The sequence below is a fragment of the Cervus elaphus genome, chromosome 13, assembly GCF_910594005.1.
Source record: "Cervus elaphus chromosome 13, mCerEla1.1, whole genome shotgun sequence".
In the NCBI taxonomy this organism is placed as follows: Eukaryota; Metazoa; Chordata; class Mammalia; order Artiodactyla; family Cervidae; genus Cervus; species Cervus elaphus.
The window spans coordinates 28,795,466-28,816,964 of record NC_057827.1 but is presented as its reverse complement, the minus strand read 5'-3'; the positions used below and the strand labels follow the sequence as shown (position 1 = coordinate 28,816,964).

At 46.3% G+C, this 21,499-nt stretch overlaps 1 pseudogene; it reads right to left on the bottom strand.

Annotated features, from left to right (window-relative positions):
- Positions 1-20,375: 20,375 nt before the first annotated feature.
- LOC122706666 lies at positions 20,376-21,216 on the bottom strand (annotated as a pseudogene).
- Between the last annotated feature and the right edge of the window lie 283 nt (positions 21,217-21,499).

The following is a 21,499-nucleotide window of genomic DNA, read 5'->3' as shown; positions in this document are numbered from 1 at the left end:
TATTTTCTCCAGGGTCAGGCCAGTCAAGACCTGTGGGTGAGCTTTGGTTCCAACTGTGTATTATAGAGAAGGGCTTTAGAAACCAGTGCAAAGTGATGCTGTAAAATGAGGCTGGAGATGTAAGATCAGAGCCAACCACAACACCCGGAATGTCAGGTTTATTTGGGTTCTCCCTGGCCAGCTAGCTCTGGAGTTCTGAGGACAGTCATACCTGATTCAAGATTTGGAAAGAGAAGAACTGCAGAGGAGCCAACCAGGCAGCAGCTGCTTCACGTGGCTGAGAGGCAGTCATAGTCTGCATTAATGCAGTGGTGGTCAAGATGGTGCCCTTTAATTTTAAACTTAACACAGTCTTTAAATAACTAAATCATGCAAAGAATGATGCTTATATTTGGATAACATCTGCAGTACACAGGTGCTGCTGGGCTCAGCTCATCTTCATGTAGTATTTTATTTCATCCTCAACAACCCTGAATAGCGTGTACCTGGGGTGGGCTCAGCCCTTCCTGGGGTCAGCAAGGGTCACAGGAAGAGATCAAGGCAACAGAATGTCAAACACCAAAAACCCTCCCAGGAGAATGAACTCTATCCCAGGGTCCCTTCCGGATGGCAAGGTCACCAAATAGAAAAGAGGAGACAATCACAGGACAACCCTTGTGCATGTGCGTTCAGTCATGTCTGACTCTTTGGGATCCCATGGACTGTAGTCCACTAGGCTTCCTCTGTCTATGAAATTCTCCAGGCAAGAATACTGGAGTGGGTTGCCATTTCCTCCTCCAGGGGATCTTTTCAACCCAGGGATTGAACCCGAGTCTTCTGTACTGCAGACAGATTCTTTACCAATGAGCCATCTGGGAATTCAGGACAACCCTTGAATAATAATCATCCAAGGATGACTGTTATTTTAGAATATGTACTTATTTACTTATCTGGCTGCCTCTGGTCTTGGTTGTGGCACGAGCGATCTTTGTTGTATCATGCAGGATCTTTCATTGTGGTGCATGGACTGTAGTTGCAGCGCCCAGACAGTGGCTCCAAGTCATATGGGAACTTAGCTCCCTGACCAGGGATCAAACCCATGTCTCCAGAATTGCCAAGCAGACTCTTAACCACTAAACCACCAAGGAAGTCCCCCTTGGATTATTCATGCCAGAAGGTGGAACTCCAGGCATGTGCCATTTGCAGGACAGGACAGGACAGGCTGCAAGCTCAGTGCAGACCTTTGACTGTCCATCCAGGCCCTCCTCCATCAATCTAATCCCCTCCACTCCAAGAACTCACTCCAGTCCATCTTCCCTGGCTCAGTCATAACACCATGTACTGCTCCACCTCAATTAGGACTTTAGCAGCACACGGTGTGTGTGTGTATGTGTGCTCAGTCACTTCAGTCATATCCGACTCTTTGTGACCCTACGGACTGTATCTTACAGGCTCTTCTGTCCATGGGATTTTCCCAGCAAGAATATTGGAATGGTTTGCCATTTCCTTCTCCATGGTATTCATTACTAAAATGCATCAACACATGGAGGGGGGCTCGTAGCTAGACAATCTGGTGGGACTGCCTGCACAATGTCATCACTGCTGAACCCTCTGTCCCACACGGTCAAGCACAGGTTGGCCCCTGGCTCACTCACTCTACGATCCCAGAACCAAAACACTCTTCAGGCTCCCTCTCCTTCTTTGGTTGTCTTTTTATGACTTTTTACCAAAACACATACTGAAACCACTTCTGGAAATATCATGAGCACTCTAAATATATAACCTCTAAAATATACTTTTATGTATGTATTTGATTCGAGTTTTGCCACCTCCAATATAAGAAATTTTCTTAGGGATTAGTTCTACTCAAAGCACTGTCATTTTCTTTTAATCGAATAAAAAACAGATTCAGAGAGGTTAAGCAACTTGTCCGAGGCGTCACAGCTTGTCAGAATTAAATCCCGGATATTTCTGTCTCTGTAGGCCCCTCCTACACCACCCTCCCTTTCTAAGTGCACAAACAAGTGAGTGGGCATCACCGTCAACCCTTCTCACAAACATCCCAAGTCAAGCATGCCTTTCAAAACAAGTTACTTGTTCATTAGGCCAGAAACTGAAGGCCAGTCCTGGTCAAGCAGGCAGGCTTGAAGATGAAGCGGAATAATTGCTGAGGTGATGGACCGCACCCTGACCGTCTTTCACGGGCACCGGGTCCAAAACGTTCCCCTACAGATCCCACCTGGTGCTTCCTGCAACTCCTCTGGGCCTGCGTCGACTTATGAAACCCCCATCCCCCAGGTCTCCGGCCGGGCAGTCTGTCACATTCGTTTTGCGTCTACATAATCCTCTCCTGCCGGCTGGCTGGCTCCACCGCAGCCTGTCTGCCCGTCCGTTAGTACGTTCCTTACGGGCAGTGCTGATGGGAACCCTCAGTCAGCCAACCCCCTCCCCGCAAGCCTGGACGGACACACTTGCCCGGTGGTAGGGGGGTTCTAACAGCCCATGGAAGGGACAGACGGAGGGAAGGAGAAGGCTGAGCGCTGGGCCCCTTGGAGAGCCGGCTGCCCCGCCCAGCTGCGTGCAGGGCTCTGACCTGTCCCCTCCCCGACTCCATCCATCCGGTTGGGCTCACTGCACCCAGTTTAATGCGCTCAGGAATGTGCTCTGTTGAGACACCCATGTTTGCTTTGGCCCCTTTGAGCCGAAACGTGCCCCAGGCTCTGCTCATCCGCCTGCAGGCTTGTTCGACCCAGTCTTCAGAGAACGTCCAGCGGCAACAAGCGACTGACTCCCAGAACAGGGCTCAGCACCTGCGTTTAATATGTCGTCAAACATAGTAAACATCCACCCCGCCTGGCCTGCAGAGATGGCACGGGCCCCACCCCGGGAGCCAGAGGAGGCACAGGGCTTTGAAGTCCCTTCCAGCTCCGCTGTCGGTTCCTTTCCTCCCTGACTACTGCCCGCTCTGCCCCCCCCCAAGAGCCTCTGCTCGCTGTGAAGCCCACGTGGGGTCTGAACGCTGGTCTAGAAGCACTGACTGTGTGCTGGGCTCTGAGCCGGGGTCCTGGCCCCTGAGCTTCCAGCCTGGGGGTTGGGCAGATGTGACCTAAGAGATAAATGGGTGTGGAAATGGGGTCAACACTACCAAATCAGATTTGGGATCTGCTTACAATTTTGTCCCAACTTGGGGCTTAAGTATATAATACAAGAAAGAAATCTGATTTTGGAATGGTTCCAGAAAACTTGGGTTGTCAACTTTTTAATATATATTTATTTATTTATTTGGTTACCCAGGTCTTAGTGCAGCATATGGGACCTTTAGTTGCAGCATTCAGATTCTTAGTTGCTGCAAGTGTGATCTAGTTCCCTGACCAGGTATTGAACCCAGGTCCCCTGCATTGGGAGCTCAGAGTCTTAGCCACGGGGCCACCAGGGAAGTTCGCAATTGTCAGCTTTAGAGTGGAACAAAACTCAGATCCAGGGAAGGAAATTGTGTTCAAGTGGAGGTGACTGGACAGAGCACGTGAACTGGATGTCAGAGGGTGGGTGGAGGTGGTTGGCAAAGTGGCCTGGCACAGATCAGGAAGTGTTTGGAAGGTCAAGCAAAGGAGAATGGCCTCTGCCTGGAAGGTGTGAGTCACTGAGAGAGGATGTGAAATTGCATCTCACACATCTATTCATCCTTTGTTTAGTCTCTCTCTCCCTGACTCAAACATAACCACCAGGAAGACTGGGCAGTTTTTCTATTTTGTTCCTTGCTGCTTCCACCGTGCCTAGAACAGACTGGCAGATAGTAGATGCTTAATTAAATGTTTGGGGAATGAATCAATGCACAGAAAAATGATTTCCTGGGAGAGGGACTACTGAGGAATTTAGTAATAATATTAAATGTTTAATAATACTGGTTCTGGGGCCAACACCGTTTTTTACAAAACAAATGTGTTGGGAGGCAATTGTTGGGCTGTTAGAAGACTAGGGTTCAAGTCCCAGATCTGTGTCTTGCTCTATGGGTGTTGTTGTTCAGTCATTCAGTCGTGTCTGACTCTTTGCGACCCCATGGACTGCAGCACACCAGGCTTCCCTTCACCATCTCCTGGAGTTTGCTCAAATTCATATACATTGAGTCAGTGATGCCATCCAACCATTTCCTCTTTTCCTTTTGCCTTCAATCTTTCCCAGCATCAAAGTCTTTTTCAATAAGTCAGCTCTTCGTATCAGGTGGCCAAAGTATTGGAGCTTCAGCTTCAGCATCAGTCCTTCCAGTGAATATTCAGGGTTGATGTCCTTTAAGATAAAAACTAAAAGTAGAGGCTGCTTTTTAGAAACCTCCCTGCTTAAGAGGCCATGTCACTGCTGGCCCACCAATCAGCCTCAACAAGCTTCTACACACTTCTTTTTCAACTGGGTGCTTCTCAATTGTGGGAACACTCATACACTTGTTCTATAAAGACCACAGAGACACATCCCACCTTCGGGAGCCTCAGCAGCTGCCATTGCCCACACAGCCAGCTCCTGTCTCTTCTGCCTGGCATTCAGGTCTCTGTACACACTGGCTGCCACCATGATATTTGTCCAAGATTTTCTTGCATGAAGTCTATGTCTCAGCCACATCAGACCAGCCAGTGAAACACAAACATGTTCTCAACCTGCCCCTTTTCACGCCTTTGTCCATCATGGTTTTCTTCATGCACATTGCCTTTTCACCCAAATTGAAAGCCCAGATGCCTCTGAGGGGTCTGCCTGGTCCTGATGGATGGGAGGAAGACCCTCTGCTCTGTTCTGGTCTAGCCAAGCATTCTCATCTCTCTCCTGGGTTTTACTTATTTATTTGGCTTCACTGGGTCTTATTTGTGGCATGTGGGATATTTAGTGGCAGCATGCAAATTCTTAGTTGTGGTATGTGGGATCCAGTTCCCTCACCAGGGATCAAACCCATGCCCCCTGCATTGGGAGCACAGACTCTTAGCCACTGGCCCACCAGGGAAATCCTTCTCTCCTGGTCTTTATTTCCCTGCCTCTTGCTCCCACTTGCTGTATCTTCTCTTGACTTGCCCTGAATGTCGAGTGTCCTGTCTGCCAGAGTGGACGCTCACAAAAACATATCAAAGTGGATGGTGTTGCACCTTCTCAGATTTCCTTCCCCACAGCAATGGTACAGACAGAATGAGGGAGAAAAGTGAATTCATGAACCTTTGATTAATTGGCACTGGCTGGGAGCTTGTCCGGGAATACCCATCATGTCATCCTCCTTTACACCATACTCTCGGGCATCTAAGTTCCATGTGTGTCCTTATTTCCACCCTTGAACTTCTTCCTTGTGTGGTCTCAATCATTGTTCTGCCCACAAGCTCCTCCCACATTCCAGAAGTTCAACCAACATCATGTGATCTCAACACAGTCACACCCACATGTGTCAAGCCCATGTCTCCAACTTCTTATCAATTGAGATATTTCCTTCTAGTTCAATGCAATCTCTGTCTACCAAACACAATGGAACATCAGAAGGCTCCAAAACTTCCCTGATTGTCCAATGGTTAAGACTCTGCACTTCCCCTGCAGGGGTCAGGAAAAAGGATTCAACATGCTGGGTGGCCCAGCCAAAAAACAAGCTCCAAAACTTGGGTAACTACATACGGAATCCCTCACAAGATATAGTTCTTTTGTGCTTGAATACAATGAACAGCCAAGAAAAATCAGAAGAAAGTTCCAGGCAGCATCAGCAGGAGAAAATGTGGTCTACACACCACCGGTATCCTCTTGGCTTAGCCGTTCCTGTTACCTGCCTGGAGCTACAAACATCCTCCATGCTCTATCTGAGGCATGTTTCTTGGCTTGTGCCAGGGGCCAGCTGGACATTCTAGGTAGTTAACACCTCTGGGAGGAAGATAGCCCAGTGATCCTGCCCTCTGCTGGACCACTCTGAGATACATTCTCCCAGGGATCTCCAGCGGAACTTCTTGCATGAAGCGTACATCTCTCCAATTGTCCATGGTGGTAACCCGCTCACACACTCTCAATTGGTCTCCTTCCCTTTTTGGTCTCACCACTCCTCACTCAGCCTCCTAAATAAACCACTTAACACTCAAGTCTTTGTCTAAGAGTATGCTTTGGAAGATCCCAGCCTGAGACCATCTCCTTTTAAACCCCTTCTGCCAAGAATATAATAAGTGCTTTTCTTCCAAGCCCAAAGCTTCATTTCTACCCAGAAACCAGCAGAAGGAAAAGGAAAAAAATTCTAAAACAAAGTAGGACCCTCAGGGATGGCAGTCACACATCATCATATTTTAAAACTGTAATGTCTAAAGGAATTGGCCAAGTTCAGCTTCCTACTGCTCAAGTGAGCCATCAAAGACCTCCAAGGAGACACCAGTTGCCTGAAGTCACCCAACCATCCAGACAGAACTGGAACCTAGACTCAGGTCTCGCACCTCTGAAGTTGAGGGCTGGGTCTGCTAAGCCGTGTTGCTGTGAAAAGGTTTAACCAAGTGGTAAGTCCCTCCCAGGTCACTGGCTAAGTTCACAGCTGAAGAAAAATAAGTTCTGACATTCCTACTCTTCTCTCATGAACCTTGTAAAAACTTAAAAGAGAAAGTACCTAGCCCTTTCCAAGCGCACAGGTCTACATGGCAAAGAGAAGTCAGCTGTAGAAGCAATGACCTAGACACTGAGTAGGCCCAGCAACAGTTTGTTCTAACGACAATCATTCAAAAATAGCCAGATCTCCAGACCTCTTCTTGGTCTTGCTCAAGGAGACCCAGGGCTTATTAGTGGGGAACACACAGTCTCAACCTCCAGGTGAACTGTCCACTTCTTAAGAAGGAAAAGATGGAGCTCAAAAATATCTTATTCAAATGCTTATACATTTTCCATAATACACTGCACAAGATAATGAAGCTGCTGGGACATCCAGAAGATCATTAAGGAAGACGGATATGGTGGGGACTTCCCCAGTGGTCCAGTGGCTAACACTCAGCTCTCCCAAAGCAGGTGGCCTGAGTTTGATCCCTGGTCAGGGAACTAGATCCCACATGCCACAACTAAGGCCTGGAACCAGCCAAATAAATTTTAAACTATTTTTTAAAAAGAGAGAAAGAAAGACTGGCATGGGGACATGGGCTTATGTTTCTAAAAAGCAGCGAAACACTACTCAGAGTGAGTTCGGATCTCTAATTTCCAAAATTATCAGTTTAGCTGGGTCACCTCCTGTCCTGTCTGCTTTGTCCTGGCCACACTGGTGAGGGCACATCAGGCTTTCACAAAGGGGTGGCCTTCTCCTGCAAAGTGCAAGAGCTGTTTTCAGAGCTGTGAAGCTATCAGCATTTTAGCAAAAGTGTCTGGATTATGCATCATGAAGGTGGAGTGTAAGGAAATCCCAAAATATCCCCCAGCCCATAGACACACACACACACGACCCAGGTATGGAAAGTGGGAATCTTCTCATGTCTTCAAAGAGCTTTAAAAAACAAAACAACGTGTTCTATTAAGACAATGTATTTTTGTTTTCCTTGCTTCTCAGGATGTCTTCAAATATATTGTAGACAAGCTATTTTAATTTTTATCATATGATTTCTATAAACAACACATTTTAAAGTGAAAACTTCAAAGTGGATTAAAATGTCCCTACCACTGGATCCTTCAAGCTCCCTTCTTGGCACCCCCTCCTCCCAGAAAATAGTGTAGATGATGCACAGAGATGGGCTTCCCAGATGACTGTTGTAAAGAATCTACCTGCCAATGCAGAAGACTCTGGTTCAATAGCTGGGTGGGGAAGATCCCCTCAAGAAGGAAATGGCAACCTACTCCAGTATTCTTGCCTGGAGAATTCCATGGACAGAGGCGCCTGGCAGACTATAGTCCTTAGGGTTCCAAAGACTCAGACACAACTGAATGACTAAACAACACCAACAACATGCATAGAGATGCAGATCGCAGCCAGAAAAAATACAGAATAATCAAAATAACCACTGGGAAAAGTTTGGTTAAATAAACTAGGGTGCGTCCATTCTATATGAAATGGTATTATCAGTCCAACTGGCTGGAGAGTGTCATGGTTCTAAAACAAGTCCTCAAATTCTCTGACATTTGCCCCACCAAGCAGTAGAGTCCATGGCCTGCCCCTGGGGTGGGGGGTGGTGAGTGGGCAGGGCGGTGATCCTGGCTTCCTCAAAGAAGAAAATGAGGTGGAAGAGATACTAAGTGGCTTCCAGGCTGGGTTAGAAAAGGTCACACAGGGATTTGCCTGGTTGTCCAGTGGTTAAGACCATGCCTTCCAATGCAGGGGATGCCGGTTCAATCCCTGGTTGGGGAGCAAAGGTCTTATTTGCCTTGCAGCCAAAAACCCCCAAAACATAAAAACCAAAACACAAAACACAAGCAATATTGTAACAAGTTCGATAAAGACTTTTATAATAGTCCACATAAAAAAAAAAAAATCTTTAAAAAAAAGGAAGGACCCTAAAGAGAGGCATCTTTGCAAGCTCCTACTGATCTGGGCTTCTCATTCATTCACTCTCAACTCTCAGTAAAACTTCATTAAAGACTAAGGCCAAGGGTCCACTGTGTCGTAGAAAACTGAGGGAAGGGCCTGAGGAGCCAAGGGGAAGTCGAGGCCCTGTCCTCTACAAGCAGGGCACTGGAAGAGGAGAATCACTGGAATGACCAAGCCCTGGAGGAGGGAGCCCACCCAAGGTCATGGGCATCAGAGGCAGCAAAGGGCAGAGAAAAGAGGGGACTGGGCCTTGACCAACCATGCCCTTGGCACAACCAGGGGAGCTCTCAGAAATAGGGCCCCTGAACTCCTTCAGGGGGTTGGTCCTAACACCAAAGGCTGGGGGTCTCAATCCTATTTTAATCTGAGCAGTGAAGAGGCATGTGACCTTGTTCTACAGTCACAGGCTGGTGAGGCCCCAGACAGACAGTGAATCTGCTGGCAAAGCTTCCCCAAATAGCCAAGAAGTTAGCACCCTCAAAATAGCCCCATGAGGGCAAGGAGGGTCGGTCTGCTCCTCCCTCCTCCTCCCCTGCCCCTTCCTCTTGTCCTTTCTGTTCTCCTTTCTGTTCTGTGGAAGGGCCTGCCTTCCAACTCTCCCTCTCATCTTTGGCAGGAACCCAGCCCACACTTTGCATTTCCCAGTGGTCCTGAAGCAGCGGGCTTCCTGCAGGTGTACACTCCATGGTCCTGTCCCCACCACTCTCAGGGCCCATGACTCCTGGGGCCACGTGGCTGAGCAGCATGGCCAGTGACCACCAGCAAAGTCACAGAGGGTGTGTGCTCTGAGAAGCGGGGTAAGGAGAGCTCCTCTTATTTTAAAAAAAATGAGGCCAGGACATTCATTCATTCAACCAACAATCATGGCTAAGATATTTTACATATATATATATACATAAATATACATACATATATTGTTGTTGTTCAGTTGCTAAGTCGTGTCCGACTATTTGCGACCCCATGGACTGCAGCATGCCAGGTTTCCCTGTCTTTCACTGTCTCCCAGAGTTTGCTCAAACTCATGTCCATGAAGTCAGTGATGCCATCCAACCATTTCATCCTCTGTCGCCCCTATATATATAAATAACTAAATATATATATACATATTTGGCTGCACCAGGTCTTAGTTGTGGCACAAAGGATCTTTAGTTACAGCATGCAAACTCTTAGCTGTGGCATGTGGGATCTAGTTCCCTGACCAGGGATCAAACCTGGGCCCCCTGCATTGGGAGCATGGAGTTTTAGCCACTGTACCACCAGGGAAGTCCTAAAATACTTTCTTAATATAATAAAATATCTATCCCAAAATACCAATCAATATTAATCTTAATAGAGAAATACTTCAGTTAGAAAATATGATGGGAAAAAGATCCTCTACACATTCTAAATACATTGATATATATATAATATATACATATATATTCATGTACATGTATGTATATTAAAAAAGGAACTTAATAAGAAATATATAAGACCTATGAGAAAAAGAGCTAACATTCATTGAGAAGCATATAGAAGACTAACAGAATTACAGAGCATTTTCTTGAGGCAGTGAATGTGTGCATGCTCAGTCACTTCAGTCGTGTCCCACTCTTTGCGACCCCATGGACTATAGCCTGTCAGGCTCCTCTGTCCACGGGATTTCCCAGGCAAGAATACCAGAGTGGGTTGCCATATCCTCTTCCATGGGATCTTCGAAAACATCTCCTGCATTGGCAGGCAGATTCTGTACCCTCAGCCACCTGGGAAGCAGGGATAACATTTATAAAGATATTCAGTCCCAAAAAAATCATAAACAAATTTTATAAAAGTTTATTTAAAAACTTTCTGAAACAATAAACACATGAGAAAAAATGAGATAATTCTGAAAAAGGAAAGCAGGGAGACAGAATTGATCCTGCAAAGTGTCAATATCCCCTGCAAAGCTTCAATATTTAATACAGTGTACCACAGCTACGAGAAATGACAAACCCATGGGAAGTTCTGAAATGGCTGAGTGTACATACAAGTGACTGTGATTTTCTATTAAACTTCAGCGGGACTTGTGGTAGTCAGAAAGCTCCCCAAATGACATATGCAGCTTTATGTCTCCAAGTGATGGAGACATGAAACTGACCACTGTTTTAGGGCTGCTTGTTTATTTCCTTCTGGCATAGCTTCTTGAATGATCCCTCAGTAAAGCAAGAACCAAGTCAGTGTCGGAGGGTGGAATTTAAAAAAAAAAAATCCAACAAGCTGCTCATCAAACATTCCCTAGCTCTGTGGCCCCTCCTCCAGGGTCCTTGCTGCTGTGGGATCATGTGACCAACTCTGGTCAATGGGCTTCGAGAGGAAATGACATGCTATTTCCAGTCCCAGAAAAGAGCTCCACCCTACAACCTCTCAGTTGCCATGGCAACCAAGGAAAACAACTATTTAAGATAGTGTCCTTGCAAATCAGGGTGCCTCCACCTACTTCTCTCCTGCATGGGGGAAGAGTCCCCCACCAACCCTTACTGGACATGCAGTGTGATTAAAAAACAAAACTTTGTCACGGTAAGCCACTAAAATACTGGGATTCATCAGCTACTGTAGGATGACCCAGCGTCTCCCGGAGGGATAAGGAGATGTCAGCATTTCAAAGCGGTGGTTCTCAACTTGGGCTACACATTAGAATAATCTGGGGGGGACCTCCCTGGTGGCACAGTGGTTAAGACTTTGCCTTCCAATGCAGCGGGTGGGCGTTCAATCCCTTGTCAGGAAGCTAAGATGCTACATGCCTAGAGGCCAAAAAAACAAAACCTAAAACAGAAGCAATATTGTAACAAATTCAATAAAGACTTTAAAAATGGTCCACATCAAAAAAACAAAAAACATCTTAAAAAATAATAATAATAATAATCAGCTGGGAACTCTGGGGAAATGTGAGCTCCCAGGGCCCTCTGAGAGCCTCTGACTGTATTGCTCTGCACAGCAGCTCACAGGCAACCACAGTTTCTAGAGTTCCCCAGGTGAGTGTATGGCGCAGCCCCAGTGGAAAACCACTGCTTTCAGTGAAGCAGTCGAGCATTCTGTAAGAGAAGACTGCAGGTGGGTTCATGGTTGGGTCAGCATCTGCTCTGCACACGTGGTTCTTCCCATGAGCCTGTTTTCGGCCTTGGATTTCTGCTGCCCTGAGCTTGCATGCAGTTGCCAATTCTTGAGAAGCTTATGTGTGTGTGTGTGTGTGTGTGTGAAGCTTGGGTATCAGGAGTTCTGAGGCTGAAATGCAGGGAAAAATAGCACCTTTGCCCCGTGTTAGAGGCACCTCTATAAATAGGCAAGTAGGGCCTGATGTGGGGAAATTCAAGCCGGAATGTTCAGCCGAGCGTTCTGCACAGAAAACTATTCAGAACTAAGACCTTAGCAGGGTGTGGAAGCGTGGGGACCCTGCACTGCTGTGTTCTGATGTCATCTGCCTACTGGGGTCAGGAGAGGCGTTGAGAGAAGCTGAGACTGGGTGGGGTTTCTGATGCAAGGAGTGAAAATTGCTCTCTTTTTTTATATATAGTGTATCTCCATATACTTTTATTTTCTTCCGGAAAAATGCTGTTCACAAAGAACTTTTAATATATGGAAGATACTAAATTTAGCCCAAAAAAGATACAGATTAGGCATATAATAATTGCCTGAATTATATATAATTGGGACTGAATTTTTTTTTTAACATAATGCAGAAAGAGGAAAAGAAACATGCTAACCCAATGACAGCAGATATCCCTAGAGGGTAAGATTCTTTTGTTCTTTCTTCCTCTCTTTGTATTTTAAATTAATTTTTATTGGAGTATAGTTGATTTACAATATTGGGTTAGTTTCTGCCATACAGCAAAGTGAATCAGCTACATGTATACTTAGATCCCCTCTGTTTTGGATTTCCTTCCCTTTTAGGCAACCACAGAGCAGAGCAGAGTTCCCTTTCCTGTGCAGTAGTTCCCATCAGTTATCTATTTTATACACAGTAGTGTATATATGTCAATCCCAGTCTCCCAATTCATTCCACCTCCTGAGAGTGAACATGTCTGCTGTCCTCAGCCTGGGACCAGGTTCCTGGGAGTGCAGGCAGGCTCATAACCCTCTCAGAGAGACCTAAGGGGGCCCCACTGCATGAGGCAGGCTGAGAGATGGGTGGTGGTGGGGGGGGGCTGTTCTATGAAATCCCAACTCTCTGTAAGTATAACTTGATCCTGAATGTCTAGTAAAGTCTCATCAGAAGGTACAGATGGATTTCTACAACATCTGGGAAATTAGGGTACATGTCATCATAAACATGCCTCCTCTCCTGCTCCCCACACTCTACAGCCTTGAAGCCTATGTTCTTCATAATCTCTCCTGGTCTCCCTCAGCCAAGCCTGCCCCCAGATCTGCAAACACGTAGCCTGCACCTGCCACCCTCCCCTCCTGGGCCAGGGATCCAAGTGGTGACTTCTGCTGGTCACTCTTGGTAATGGCCACCTGACACATGCTGTGATTCCAAGAACATGCTGGTGCCAGCCAGACTCACCAGGCCCATTCATGTAAGCTCCGTCTAGGGCTGATTCCACACTGCAAAGGCAGAGTTCAGTTGCAGCAGAGATTCTACAACCCACAAAACCTAAAATATTTACCATCCAGCCCTTTGCAGAAAAAGTATGTTGACCCCAAGTAGAGACAAAGCATGCTCAAATTTGTTTTTTCTCCCAGAATGATTAAATTGCCATTAAACTTATAAATAGAATATATGTTTCTATTCACAAAAAGAAACCCAAATAGAGTCACCTGAAACTTAAAAATAAGGGGCTGGAAATACCTAGTTATTGTGGGAGTCAAACAGACTAACTTCAGGGGTTACTATACCTAATTAGGGCTTTCCTGGTGGCTCAAATGGTAAAGAATCTGCCTGCAATGCAGGAGCCCCGGCTTTAATCCATGGGTCAGGAAGATTCCCTGGAACAGGAAATGGCAACCCACTCTAACATTCTTGCCTGGAGAATCCCATGGATAGAGGAGCCTGGTAGACTACAGTTCATGGGGTCGCAATGAGTCGGACACGACTGAGCAACTGACACTTTCACTCTTTCATACCTAGTTAACTCAACCTGGGTTGGAAAACTTACTTTAACTCTCTTCCTAGAGCCAAAGCCATCTTGGACTGTGTTTCTCTGATGTCCAATCTTCAAGCACCTGGGGATGCTAGAACTCCACCAGCCGATGGCAGGAGGACACTGATAAGGGGTGTCGCTCAGAGCCCTCCCAGGTGGGATCTGTGACAGCACATCACAGGCTTCCCTCCCCAGGCTCAGGGTGGGAAAGATGGAGAAAGATCCACAGCTTTGCCTTCTGCATCTGCCCCAGGATCCCACCTTCCTATCAGGATACTGTTGCCAGGGAGACTCAGTCCCTCACCTCCCAGCTCCTGGAGGTCGGGGCCCCTGTCCTAATGAAGAGCTAATTAACATCAAACACACTGGTTTAGCCCACTGCTGCTTTTCATAATCACTGCCCATTCTCAGCAGCAGCTTCAAAGCAGCCTCTCCCTTCAGAACACATTACTCGCAGAAAGCTATGCCCTCCCCAGGTTTTTAAACTATGATTAAAATGCAGATCACCTGCTCTGTCGTCACCCATGCAGGCTCCCCCTCTTACTTCCTGCCAGAGGGAACTCTGATGCATTTGGTAAATATTAGCCCTCACCTGTGTGATCAAGGGACTGGGTTAGGAATCATAGTTCTACCCATCCCCAGCCCCCATTCTAATTCACAAACGTGTGCTGCCAACACCATTAGGAAACCAGGGCTCAGTCTGTATCTCCTCAGTAGACAAGTAGCTCAGAGCCTGGCCGTGGGGAGGGGCGGTCCCAGCTCAAATGAGGCGGCCCCCACCCCCACTTCCCCCCAGCCCCGTGGTCTGGCGAGCGGATAGAATCAACACAGATGTATTTAAATTCCTAGTCCTAGTCGAAGACCATCTCTTCCATGATCATCACATAGGAAGGACCAAATCCCAGATGACTCAAAAGGAAGACCACGAGATTTGGGCTTTGTCTTGGCAGGTTCTCGGCGTTGATGGGTTGTGTGAACTAGACTTTTAGTCTCTGTAAATTGATCTTTAACATCTATAAAGTGGCCACAAGCTGTCCCCTAAGTAAACCGTGGTTCACCCTAAAATACCTGGAGACTTTCTCTTTTCTTTTTTTAATTTAATTTTTAAATTGAGGGAGTCGTTGCTTCACAACGTTGCGTTAGTTCCTGCTGTATAGCTGAGTAAATCAGCTATGTGTACACACATCCCTCCTCCCTCCTGGGCCTCTCCCCACCCCCGTCCCACCTCTAGGTCGTCACAGAGCTGAGCTCCCTGTGCTATGCAGCAGCTTCCCACTAGCTAGCTATTTTACACATGGGCCCAAACCCCCACGGCAAACATGAACTTCTCGGGGGCACCATTTTCAAGCAGAGCCAACTCCAAGCTCACTCACCCTGGCTGGCCCGCCTGCTCCTTCCCAAGGAGACCAGGATCAAGGTGCTTGCCCTCAGCTCCTGTCTCTCCCTCTGCCTTGTGAACAAACCCATGCCTCCTCTGGGCAGCCCTGCTTGGCTTGGGGCGTTCTCCCCAGGGAATTGAGTATAAAATTATATAATTGTAAACTTCTTTCTGGTTTCTTTGCTCTGCATCTGGCTTCACCATATCCCGCCCAGCTTCATATAGTTAGAGCAAGAAGAGCTGTTGCTGTTGTTGTCACTTGCCAGTCGCTCCGTGTATCCCACTCTTCACAGCCCCATAGACTGGAGCCCACCAGCTACAGTCCATGGGAGGGACATGGAGTGTGCAGCAAGTGAACTGGAAGCCAGGAGAAAATTCCAAGGAGGAAAAGGATCTTACCGGAAAAAGATTATTCCAGACTTGATTTCTTTCCTTTACTTCATAGGCTTCATAGATTAGTTGGGAATTTGCTGGAGATGCTTTTCAACCAGAATTCAGGGAGACACGTAATGCAACAACCTCACCAAGATGTTGGGAGTGATGTAGATCCTTCCAGGTGGGCTGGAAACCAGTTTGATGACTCTAACCAAAGACTAATGATGACAGGCAGATGTCATCTGGAAGGAGGTCAGAGCCACTCACCAGACTTCAGCCATGACTTGGGGAGGAGATGGAAGGCACTCCGATGTAATCTGCAAACACCATGAAGCTGAGTGCAGTTCTGAACAAGCTGGACAGTGAAGTCAGGGTCCTTGAGCCTCCAACTTGGACAACAGCACAGGCTCATAAGGGCTTCCAGGGTGGTGCTAGTGGTAAAGAACCCACCTGCCAATGCAGGAGATATAAGATACACAATTTCAATCCCTGGGTCAGGAAGATCCCCTAGGGGAAGACACAGCAATCCACTCCAATATTCCTGCCTGGAGAATCCCATGGACAGGGAAACCTGGCTGGCGGGCTATATTCCATAGGGTCACAAAGAATTGGACACAACTGAAGCGACTTAGCATGAATGTACAGACTCATATGAAGTAAACCAGGGCTCCGGATACCAGTGTTGTCCCCTCACTGGGGACAGTGAGGAGTGACTGTGTAATAACATTTTTGAGTGCATGCAGTGGCTCCAGACTTTTCCACTGGAAGCATATGGGGAGGAAAAGAATTTGTACTCTCCAGGGGATGTAAGAGAGATATTCAGAAGAGCCCCAACCTCCCTGGAGAATATTTATATTGAAATCTGTTGTTTTAAATATTTATACACGTTTGGAGAGCTTCCCAGGTGGCACAGTGGTAAAGAATCCACCTGCCAAAGCAGGAGATGCAAGAGAAGCAGATTCAGTCCTTGGGTTGAGAAGATCCCCTGGAGGAGGAAATGGCAACCCAGTCCAGTATTTCCTGGGAAATCCCATGGATAGAGAAGCATGGCTGGCTGCAGTTCATGGGGTCACAAAGAGTTGGACACGACTGAGTATACACACACACACACACACACAATATATCCTTATTTTGGTATAAAATGTTTTCCCACATCCTCAAATTATACTGATGCTTTAGGGCTGTATAATGTTTATCCTGTGACTTTTGTAGCCCTTGACACATCCATCATGTACCCCCACACAGATACCCCCACAGCCAACACACATGTGATGTAGATCCTTCCAGGTGGGCTGGAAACCAATTTGACTATTGATGACAAGCACGTTCAGTCATGTCTGACTCTTTGAAACCCCATGGACTATACAGTCTATGGAATTCTCCAGGCCAGAGTACTGGAGTGGGTAGCCCTTCCCTTCTTCAGGGGATCTTCCCGACCCAGGAATTGAACGGGAGTCTCCTACATTTCAAGCAGATTCTTTACCAACTGACCTATCAAGGAAGCCCAAGGAGACATTACTTAGAACCTATAATCGAGTCTTTCTATGATTGAACACAGAGGTCTCTGAACTAAATCTCCCTGGGATCAACTCCCAGCTGCACCACTGACCAGCTAGTTATCTTGGGCAAATTGCTTGGGCTCCAGCCATCACTAAATGAGTCTCTTCCTCACTAAATCAATGGGTGGGAGGGGGAAGTAGGGGCAGGGACGGGCAGTTTTTGTTGAAGGGCTGGAAGGCCTACAGGGAGGCCCTGTTCTAGACAGGAAAGCAGGGTGTCCACATGCCACTGGGTCCCTCAGGCTTTGTCTCTAAAGAGAAGCAGGACATCTGAAAGTTTGACAGTTTTCTGTAGCATCCAGGAAACTGGCAGGGGCAGAAGGTTGGCTTGGGAGAGTGAGCCAGGGGAGTGGCGGTGGTTGTCACCGCCATGGGATTGGGAACACAGAGAGGGCAGGTGACAGGCGGGTGTGCCCTGATGCAGGCAGGGGCAGTCTGAGGCCCTGGGGGAACAAAGAGGATGTGTGAACTTCTGGGCAGGTGGACTCCCAAACCAGCAACCGAGCGGAGCAGGGTGCGGTCCGCGGGATGTCTGGGTCAGATCCTGAGTCACCATCCCCACCCCAGGAAATGACCCCTCCCAGCAGAGTCAGCGGGCAGTTTTAGGCTAATGGGTTGGCAAGAAGGCCAGCCTGGGAGCTGGGCCAGGGCCTCAATCTCATTGCTCCTCAGCACCAGCAGCATCCTGGCTCTGAGTGAGGCCTGAGCCACCTTCAAGAACTCCCCTCCCCATCAGTTCTAAAATCCCAGCCTGTGCTGACTGCAGGACATGATTAAGACCCCAGCCCTGGATTTCCCTGGCAGTCCAGTGATTATAAATCCACACTTTCACTGCAGACAGCACAGGTTAGATCCCCTGTCAGTGGGGGAACTAAAATTTTTGCATGCCGTACAGTGCAGCCAAAATAAATAAACGAATAAAATAAAGCCATTCCATCTGCTGCTTTATTTAAAAAAAAAAAAAACCATTGGGACTTTCCCTGGTGGTCCAGTGGTTAAGACTCTACACTTCCAGTGCAGGGGGTGCAAATTCAATCCCTGGTTGGGGAACTAAGATCCCATATGCCATGATGTATGGCAAAAAAAAAAAAAAAAAAAAGCTGTTAAAGAACTAGACCCTCACTCACACATACATACAAATTTTTCTTTAAATTTCAGGGACTTCACAAAATCCCCCACCACAGATCCATAGTCCCCACATTCATTCAACTCCCTCAGGTTGCAGATGAGGAAGCTGAGACCCAGAGAGGGAAAGGTGCTGGGCCAAGGTCACACAGTGTATACTGGCAGAACCAAGGGGCATATTTCTCCCCATGCCTCTTAATAGCTGTATTCAGAGACTTGTCATCCTGGCCAAAAGGTGGGGTCACCTGCATTCAGCCTCACCTTTGCCTCCTACACCTGGGGAAATACTAACAGCTGAGCATCTCTCCAACTGCCACAGCCCTTTTCACCACTAGGTGGCGCCTGCACCATGTGTTAGGCTGAAGTTAACAAACATCCTGGAAAATTAAAGATGCTCCCAAGACCTACCCCTCTTGATCTGCATCTGAAGCCCGTGAGCCTAGAGACTGTGCTTTGCAACAAGAGAAAGCCTACAAGCAGCAACGAAGACCCAGAGCAACCAAAAATAAAAAAATAAATAAGATATAAAAAAAGATTCTGTGCAGTATCAGACCCTTCATAGTTTCCAAACTGGCAAAAGCACATAGTCCTTTGATAACCTGGAGAAATTCTGGGGAGGCCCCCAGCCAGTGGGGCCAGAACTGGAACTCAAACCAGACAGGTGTCCTGACCTCAGGCCAGTGCTGGGTCAACAGCATCAGCAACGCATGTTAGGTGAGCACCTGCTTTGCCCCAGGGCTTGTCACTGTGGTCACATGGTCACATTTGTTGTTTAATCCTCTTCTCCAAGTGTTCAGCACTGTAAGAGTTACCACCCCATTTTACAGATGAGAAAACTGAGGCTCAAATGATCTGTTTAAGAGAGAAAAAAATAAGCCAGCTATACTCAGGGACTCCCAAGTTTCTCTGGAGAAACGTGATATGAAAGGCAAAAGCAGCAGAGGTATTTCCAAAGCACCCCCCACCCCCCAGGCTTACACCTGTGATCCAGTCACTGCCCTGGCCCTTGGAGATGTCCCTCTACCCCTCCACACAGGCTCAGTTCTTCCTTCCGTCCCTCCTACCTGGCCATCCACAGCCGTGCTCTTCCTGACATGAGTCAACAGACACAGACTCCCAGAAGCTAAAAGCCTGAATCAGGAAGAAAGCTACTAAGACCCCAAACCCCTCCCCAATTCACCATGCCTGCAAGGTCACCACCAAGAGTGTCCATCCCTGGGGCTAAAATCGCTGGAAGGGCACACGCTTTAATCTAAAGTAAGACGTCAGATAGTGGAATCCCAGAGTGAATGAGTAGCCAATCTTTTCCAGAGAACAAGATGAGAAGAGAAAAATGATACCAAAATCCGTGGAAGGTCAGAGGGGTCCCTGCTGAAGGGGCATGGGTACAGAGGCTCTGTTCAGGACCAGGCCCTGGGCTGGGTGGAGCTAGAAACGCTGTAAGATGCCTCGGTTGCCCTTGGGGAAGGCAGGAGCACGTAAATACTACACCAGGTGACAGGCAGTGATAGGGAGCCTCTGTGGCCCCGTGGGGACCCAGAGCAGAGTCTTTTCCTCTCCTAGGGACTCGGGGAAGGCTGAGAGGCTGGCCAAAATTGGCCCAGGTTCAGGAAAGATTAGTTTAGGTGCTTCTGGTTTTCACAGGAAGATCATAGGGTTTTGTGTGTGTGTGTGTGTGTGTGTGTGTGTGTGTGTGTCTGGCCGGTGGGGGAAGTGGGGGGGAGTGGTAAGCCTCTTAAGTAGAATACAAAACCAAATTTTACTACAAAATATAATATTGATTTAGAATGAGAAAAGAAATCACAACAAAGTATGATTTTTTTTAAGCTGGAAAATCTTACCAGCTTCACAAAAAATCAGAACAGTTTTTCTTTAAGTCTTTACCACTACAAACCTAATTTAGGCTTTTTTAGGTTTTCACCATTTAAATTAAAAACCTAATTTAAATCTCTAGTTATTATACCATACAATAATAATTATATATATATATAATAATATATAATAACTAGAGGGTTAAGTGTAACATAAAATATTTTACTACATTCTGTCTTTTTAGTGGTGTTATTTACATCATTTTATAATTTTTGAAATTTTTTTTTGACATTGGGTACATTTTTATTGAGCCTTTTAGTTTACAACATGAGGTAAAAGGCAAATCAGTTCTCTTTAAGTGATATTTTACACAACTGTAGTAAAATATTTTAAAGTTCAAGGGTTTATAATGGATTACATTTCTTAAAAGTTGAGGGATCAAGTAAACATGTTCTAACTTGAATTTTCCAGTTGATTCTTATCTTAAAAATAGTAACCAGCTCTAATTAGATACATAAGTTTCTTCACAGCCATGTTTTATTGTTGATGATTTCTTAACTATTTCAGTCAATATCCACTAATTCCACTTTAAAAACAAATTTTGCGTTTGGTGGAATTTTGGCATCAGGCTATCCTTTCTTTCCATAAGCCCATTCTGGTTCAATCTCCAGTCAAGCCTTTTCTCTTTTACTCATAGTCAAGAGTGCTTCATCTCACCCTCTGATAACTTTGCCTATCCCAACCATAAAATTTAAAGGCTTGGCATTTTTCTTCTTCTTTGAACTCGTTTGAATATTAGTATCAAAAACAGTCCCATCTTGTAGTGTTCCTGTATACCAGCAGTGAACAACATCTCCCTTTTTGGGAAAGTTGGTTTTATCTCCTTTTTTAAGAACAGATTTTGTATATTTTGGTGGACCCTCATCCAGAGTCTCTTCAGACTTGGTTTCTTTGCATTTATCTGAACTCGTTTGAATATTAGTATCAAAAACAGTCCCATCTTGTAGTGTTTCTGTGTACCAGCAGTGAACAACATCTCCCTTTTTGGGAAAGTTGGTTTTATCTCCTTTTTTAAGAACAGATTTTGTATATTTTGGTGGACCCTCATCCAGAGTCTCTTCAGACTTGGTTTCTTTGCATTTATCTTCATTAAGCTTCACATTTTTCACCTGCTCAGACACTTTACTTATACTTTCAGTACCCTTGAAATGCTTACTTTCGAAAAGATGGTTATAGGCTGTAACCAAATGGTCCTTGTTAGCTGTCTTGGCCACATTTTTAATGTTTCCTAGTAATTTATGTTCTACAAGAAAAGAATTTGAACCGTGATCCTGCAGAAACTTGATAATGTCCTTCTTGGGGAGGCTCCACGGTCCAGGCCTGCTGCGGAACGGCCGCCGCCATCTTCCCCCGGTGCCTAATTTTTGAAATTTTTTTTATTTAATTCTTTTTTAACTTTTTATTTTATATTGGAGTATAGCTGATTAACAATGTTGTGATAGTCTCAGGAACACAGTCATACATATACATGTGTCCATTTTCCCTCAAACTCCCCTCCCATCCAGGCTGCCTGCCACATAACATTGAGCAGAATTTCCTATGCTATAGAGGAGGTCCTTGTTGGTTATTCATCTTAAATAGAGCAGTGTGTGCATGTCTATCCCAAATTCCCTAACTATTCCTTCCC